The sequence below is a fragment of the Carassius auratus genome, chromosome 37 (genome assembly GCF_003368295.1).
Source record: "Carassius auratus strain Wakin chromosome 37, ASM336829v1, whole genome shotgun sequence".
Taxonomy (NCBI): Eukaryota; Metazoa; Chordata; class Actinopteri; order Cypriniformes; family Cyprinidae; genus Carassius; species Carassius auratus.
The window spans coordinates 2090617-2097947 of NC_039279.1; positions in this window are offsets into that span (position 1 = coordinate 2090617).

Consider the following 7331-nt stretch of genomic DNA (forward strand, 5'->3'; position numbering starts at 1 on the left):
ATCAAGCCGCAGGTTCTTAACAATGCTTGGTCTCACTCTTGATTGGTCAAGCACCAAGCCTCTTAATGTGAGATAGGCAGCACGCATCTCCCCCTCTGCCTGCACCTGGCTTTTCCAGAACCGATGCTTCAGCGAACATGCGCTTATATTCGTGTGCATCCACGTACACTGTCCTTCTCATGTATTAGCAGATATATGCATGTTTTTCTACCCCATTAATTCAGTCAACATACAATTAATTCATGCCAAAGATCAGCCCCCTCAGGTACACCGGCCTATTTCGGACGGCATGGTTTACGTTGCACATAAATGGGTCTGTCGGGCGCCTGAAATGCCGTCATGCCTTCTGTGTTGGAGTGGTGCTTCTGTTATATAATATTATTGAATGAATCATTGTATGCTATTAAAAACAATGTTTCCAAAAGAGGGTTTTCACAGAAATGACATAGAAGAATAATGTTGGGTTCCCCAAGAACCTTTTAGTGAACAGTTCTTAAAATAACAAATTTTTGGTGTGAAGATTTTAATATATAAAGATTTTTTTTTTTTTTTTTTTTTTTTTTTTTTAACTATAAGTTTATTTCATGTAATGAAAAGTGTTAAAGTTTCTTCATAGATACCAATAAAAAAAAAAGAATAATTGAGTGTAGTGCATGTAATTCAGGAGTGCATTGATATTCCTTGAAAATTACTTAAAAAAAATTAAAATAATATATATTACTTATAATTCACTATGGATATAAAACTGGGACTTCAGAAAACAACAACAACAACATTTAAGATTAACAATCTTAAATTTCCCATTGGCATTAATACAAGCATTCAATCAGCATTCAGAATGCAACCGTAGTGATTACACCATTTCAATATTCGCATTTTGAATTGCAGTTGGTCTTATTTATTGCATATATATGCATACTGAATTCTAAATCGAAAAAAATATATATATATATTTTGTTTTTCTTTCTACCAATGCATACATGGAAGGGGTTTATTATGTCAATATGTTTCTATTTATTTGATGAATTGTGCTTTCTGCTCACCTATAGAATAGAACAATATAAGAAAATTAAAGTAGTATGTACTGACTGTGTTGATCTTCATGGCATGAGTGTCATCATAAACGACAAAGTGGAAGCAATACCTAATTTGTTGCCTCCAGGAAGTGCAACTCGATACAAGTTATGTGGGTGAATCCAGAGTGACGTGAGTTGGTTCTGCAGTGATGAACAGCAGATACTGACACACTGCAGATCTGTCAGAAGAATGGTGGTAAAATGAAACAGGCCTCATGTATGCAGTGCTGTATAAACCAATTTATAAGAAAGACACTTAAGTGGCATGCTACTTATTAATGAGCTTGTAGAAGTTAATGGAACAAATATACCAGATTCACCTTCTAAAGTGTGTGAGACATGTATAATTCAAGAGCTTTAGCTTTAATGACAACACAGCACCAACTGGACACAAAATAAAATTAGATGTGTGTTGTGAGAGACCACACACACAAATACATCCCAGAGGACAGTGTTATGTCATAGCTCAGGAGAATTAATGGAGTTCTCTATTATGTGTCATTTAACTTTGTCTCAGATGTTTCTCCTAAATCTCCTCAGGGGAAATACAATTAAACACAAATGAGGCAATTGTAAAGCTATATATCAGATCAGTTGGTAATGGAAACATTTAATGATAATTCGGTTGAATCCATATTGAGATTGTAAGCTTTGGTATCTTAGCAAATCTGAACAGTGAGATTACAGGAATTTTTGATAAATCTAAATTTTCACTCTTTTTAGGGTAAGTTTACATGATAATGTACAACAAAACTGAAAAAAGATTTTTCTTTGTTTTTTGAAAAGTTTTGCAACCCCTGGTCACAGGGATCACGAAAGTGACTAAAACGCTGTATAATGCATGCCAGGCCAGTAGTTGGCGATGTCAAAAAAAAAAAAAAAAAAAAATAGCCGATAGACTGAACATGTAATATGTTCACATTTTCAAAAGCTTGTTTTCAGGCCCCAAAAATGTAGTTATGTAAATGGGTGGCTAAAACATATAAAAAGTTTTCAGTTTTTAGGTGAAATCGGTGTTGTGTTAGCCACTCTTAATCTCAAAATCTCATCTAAGATTGTGATTTTTCTTGACTAGAAGATTTCATAGATTTGATCCTCTAGACTTACAGAATATAAAATTATTCACAACTTTGCTGTTATTTTAACAAATACGGCACAGCAGCTTTTGATATCTGTAAGGACATCTTCTCATAGACGGTTGTCCTTCAAACAAGGTCTTATGAGGAAACACATGGTCTTACACAGTAAAGGTCATTGACCCTGCAGATATTTTGTGACCTTTAGTGCTTAAAGGGTGAAAATGGATCTGGAACACACTTTTACGTTAGTGTGAAGTGTGTGTTATTTAGTGCATGTGTGAGAGTTTTAGTGTGTGTGTGTATGTGTGTGCGTGCACTTGGGTATTTGGTATTTCCAGAACAACTTTCATAGTGTCTATGTTAGTGATGTGCAAGGACAGATGTATGTGGAAGAATATGACTGATTTATTTATCATAAGCACGGTCACAAAGTGAAGGCTGTTCCCAGAGGTGAGCAGCATAATTATGTTGCCTCCTAAGATGTAGTTTGTTTTGGATATATTTTAAGGCAACATTGCATGCATCCACTGAAAAAAAAAAAAAAAAAAAAAAAAAAAAAAAAATCAGGATGTTATTTAGGATGCTGTCTTAGAATTTAAATTGTCTACATAAGGATTAGACAGCAAGGCAGCTCACTCGGTTTTAGAACAGAACCGTTGTTTCTCTGTATAAGTACTGTATTACCAGACGCTGCTGGTCTATGATAGTAGGCCTTCTTCTAACAGCTTAACGAAACATTAAAAGTCACCATATTAATGATTCATTTAAAAAAAAAAAAAAAAAAAAATGCAATATTTCAGAAAAGAATATACACTTTATCTCGTCTCTTAACAGATTGCGAGAACATTTGCAAACATAATTCATTTCCATTTCTCTTCTGTGAAATATTAAAGCACAGGAAACTTCAGGGGTTTCCTTTTAAAACCTGAATCCAATAACTAATGGAAATTATTTTACCACAGCTAAACATACTCACACCAACTCTCGGCTCTACTCCTGCTATGCCCGCTACTATTAAAACCATAAACTACACGAAGTGTCAGTTTCTGGGCGAGAACAAAGCTTGCTCTCTCCCAAACCACTGAAGGAAGAGAAGCGCTTGCAGAACATGTAGAGGAAAGATCTACAGTGTCGAGAGCTCTGGAGTTTAGGTGGGTATTTGTACTATCAAGCAAAGAACAAAGAATAAATAAGAACTTAACAGCTTTGGTCACTGTCCTCCTGTTTATGCATGAGGGATGTAGTTAGCAGGTGTTGGATATTTTGCAGAAAAGATGAGAAAGAGGTGAAAGACGATGGCTGAATACCTTTATTTCACTTACAAAGTAGTCAGAACTACTGAATAATCTCCACTTCTTCACTAAGAATAGATGCATACGTTTAAATATGGTGCATGCATATTCATATGGAATATGTACAGTAAACAATTAGTTACAAACAAGAATGCCCTATATTGTATGCATGATGTGCTGCTAATGTTCATCCTGAAAACTTTCTATGAATCGACAGTCAAGTATTGTAAGTTGATGCTCATACATAATGAATTGTATTAAACCTCTGGGGCCTAACCACAAAAAATACAGAAAAAGAATAAATACAAGTAATGCTTGCATCTCAATAAAATTTAACCTGATAGCTGTGCATATTGTAATTGTTTCTTAATCATCGGGGACTAAATTATTCATCTGCAGTCTGAACAGGTTCACAGTGAGGCTTCTGGTGTTGTTGTTTTTTTCCAGAATTCGACTGACATATTTTTTTTTTTTTTTTTTTTTTTTTTTTTTTTTGTATAAATCAACAGCCAGTTATTCATAACATCTTTCTCTCATTGTTTTGATTTATTTATAATAGATGTATTCAGTCCCTTGAATATTCCGATCAAGAAGTGTTGGCAATGTGTCACTTTTACTTGGCAGCATAATGTTAGTTTTTGCTTCAGTTTTTAGTTTCTCTGAAATGTGGAGGTTAAACTCTTTTTGAGCATTGAAAAGTGCAACTATAACATCTAAAAACAACAACAACAACAACAACCAGCTGACTTTATTTAAGAAAAAAAAAAAAGATAAAAGAATGGCAGATATGCAACACAAATGTATTTAGTGAAGTTATGCTCTCTTTTAAATATATATGATCTATATACACAGAAATCTCTCATGCTCACCAAGGCTGCTTTTATTTGATCAAAAATATAATAAAAACTACTATTGTGAAATATTTTACAATTTACAATAACTGGTTTCTATTGTAGTATATTAAATTTGATGTATATATATATTTAATGTGTCCTTACTGAATAAATGTTTTTTTTTTTTTTTTTTATCCGAAATATTTTAATTGTCCCAAACTTTCGAATGGTATGAGTGTTTGTGTGTCTACATATGATGTGTCTCTTAATTAGATTTTTTTTTTTTTAATTTGACGAGTCCACATTTTACACATTGTCACATACTGTACACCAACCTTGAATTTAATGCAGATCAAATTATGGTTCATAGATGTAGAGCCGAACAGCGTGCAGACACATACGGTCCCTGAGGTGCTTTAGTTCCCTCCCTTAAACACTGGCCACAGTCTCCACCGCCGAAAGACTCATTCACCACCAAATGCATCCAGAATCCCACTCCACAACTCCACTTACCACACGACGGCCTCTCCCACATTGTGCCACAGTAGAGTGTTTTATAGCGCCTGGACGGCATATAACACTGGCCAGTTATGAGGGTTAGTTAGCGGTTAGCCGCTCCAAGTGGCCATGTTGGTCTTGGCTGAGTGCTGAATAATTTTTGGCACAGGTGCAGAAAGCAAAGCAAGCTCAACTCTTGACATTAGCTGGCTGAAGAAATTATTCCATATGTACAGCTTGGAAATTTTCAATGAGCCTTTTGTTTGCTTTGAGTGGTGGGATTGGCAGAGAAAAAGAAAAAGAGGGTATATGCTAATCGGCAATGCTTAAACATTCCTTCCCAGGAATGATACTGTCTTCAAGGGTTTTGCACCATTCTTTCAGAATGGAATTATGAATGCCTTGTAAATTCCAAAGGTAGCAAAAAGGATACAAAATCAGAATTTGAGTTAGAATATAAAGAAGTAAAAATAAAAATATCTACAAGTTTAAGAATTTTAATTTTCTTAAAAAATAAGAAAAATTATTGTTTTTGATTTATTTATTTAATTTGAAAAAGAAAGTAAAATAGCCTTGATGATTTTAACTTTTCTTCTGTCATTCTAATTAAATTTTTAGTTCAGCAGTGTTCACAATATTAATTCTGCACTTTAGTTCCACCATTCTAACCTAAAAGAAAAAAAAAAAGGTTGTAGGAGTGGTCAGTATATGCTGATGTCTGCATCGAATGCACTGTTTTCTTTCATAGTTTTAGAAATTACATTTTAAAACAAACTTTGCCAAAATTGAACTTGAGCAAATACTGTAGTAGAGTTTTGGTTCACAGATTCTATAGAGATTTCAAGTTCTGCGGCCTTTGAAGAAAAGTTCTTTCATAATTCACTCAATAATATTTCAAAAATATTGTTGAAAACATGCTCTTTATTGAATGTTAGTGGGGTTCAGTATTTTTTTGGACACCAGCATTTTTGAAAAGATCTTCTTTTTTGTTCCACAGGCATACTGGCTTAGAACAAGATGAGGTTGAGATACTGACAGAATGTTCATTTCTAGCTTAAGAACTATCCCTGTTTAGCTATTGCCAAAACCGTTTGCTTCCACCATGAATCTCTAATTGACTCTGAACCTCAGTGGTCCTAAAGAGATCCAGAGGTCCCCACAGGTAACGACGGCATTTGGTGTGCTCATTTTGTAAAATATGTGTCATATAAGCATACTTACATCATTACACCAGACAAATGAAGGCCAGCGTTTAAGTTGGGGCAATGCAGACCGTCCTATCCTTCTTGCACCTTTTCCATTTTTTGCAGTGTAAAAAAAGGGGTGACATGCAGTCAGGCCCATGTTGTGGTTAAGAATTTAAGTGACTTTCCTTCACCTCAGATCGACCACTACAGTTTGATTTGCTTCCCAATGAGAAGTGCATATGAAATACTCTCCGGTCTCTGCGTTCCGGCAGCTGCTGTGGTTTTTTTCGCCATCCCCATGTTACGGGCTAACCTTTGCACCTCTCTCTCTCCTCATCTCCATCAAAAAGACAGATGGTGGTGTCAAAGAACGTCAGTAGCGGGCGTTTATAATTCAACAGCTTTTTTCCACACTCTAATATTAAAAGTTATTTTGAAACTGTGAAGGTCTGTAAAATTATTACTGTCTCACTCTCCAGGCCGGATGGAGAATCTCCATGACGAGGTGACAACTTATCATATTCACATCCTCCAGGTGCCTGCGCCTGTCAACAGAAAATTCAAATACTCATGATTGGCAGGCTGACATTTTTACAATCTCAAGTGTGAATGTATGTGAGGGGAGAGCTATGCCTCCCAGAAACACTCAGGAACGCTGCTTTTCTGGTTCCCAGAAGACTCCAACAGATGCACTTTAAGATTCCTCGACACTTCATGTATTAGTGCAAAAAATAAAGAGTGTGTTGAAAGCAAAGGATGATGAATAAAGCTGCATTTAACAGAAATAAATAATGCACATGCACACACAGTCCTTGCAAAAAAAAGTACCATATGCCAGGGTAGATGCCATGATTATTATTTTTTTTATAAATGAACAAAGCCATTTTCATCAATGGAGTGCACTGTGTAAAAATATTAGCATGTTTGCGTTGTTATGGTGTAACAAACCTCAATACTGTAAAGTAGGAAAAGAAAAAGAAAGGTGTGTGGGGGGTGGGGGTGGTGCTCTAGATGTCTCTACCAATAAATCAGATGTGTTTTAATTCATGTAGCTAACTATACTACTTTGTTTAACTAAACTGTTGCTTCACCATGCTAGTATTTGACACGAACGAAAATTGGGTTGTGGATGATGACACTGGATGCATGAAATTGAATTTTGTGCAAACTGGAATTGTTTGCATTGATAGCGTAGATTATGATACATAGATAAGTTTTGTTTTAGAAAAACCTGTCTAAACCATCCGTCATAGATATTAGAAGATATTAATCCATTAACTGTGGTGTTAAGACATGTATAAGTTCACATATTTTAAGTCTGAGTAGTTTGTTCTTCTGGTGCATGTATTAACAGACTATGGATAAC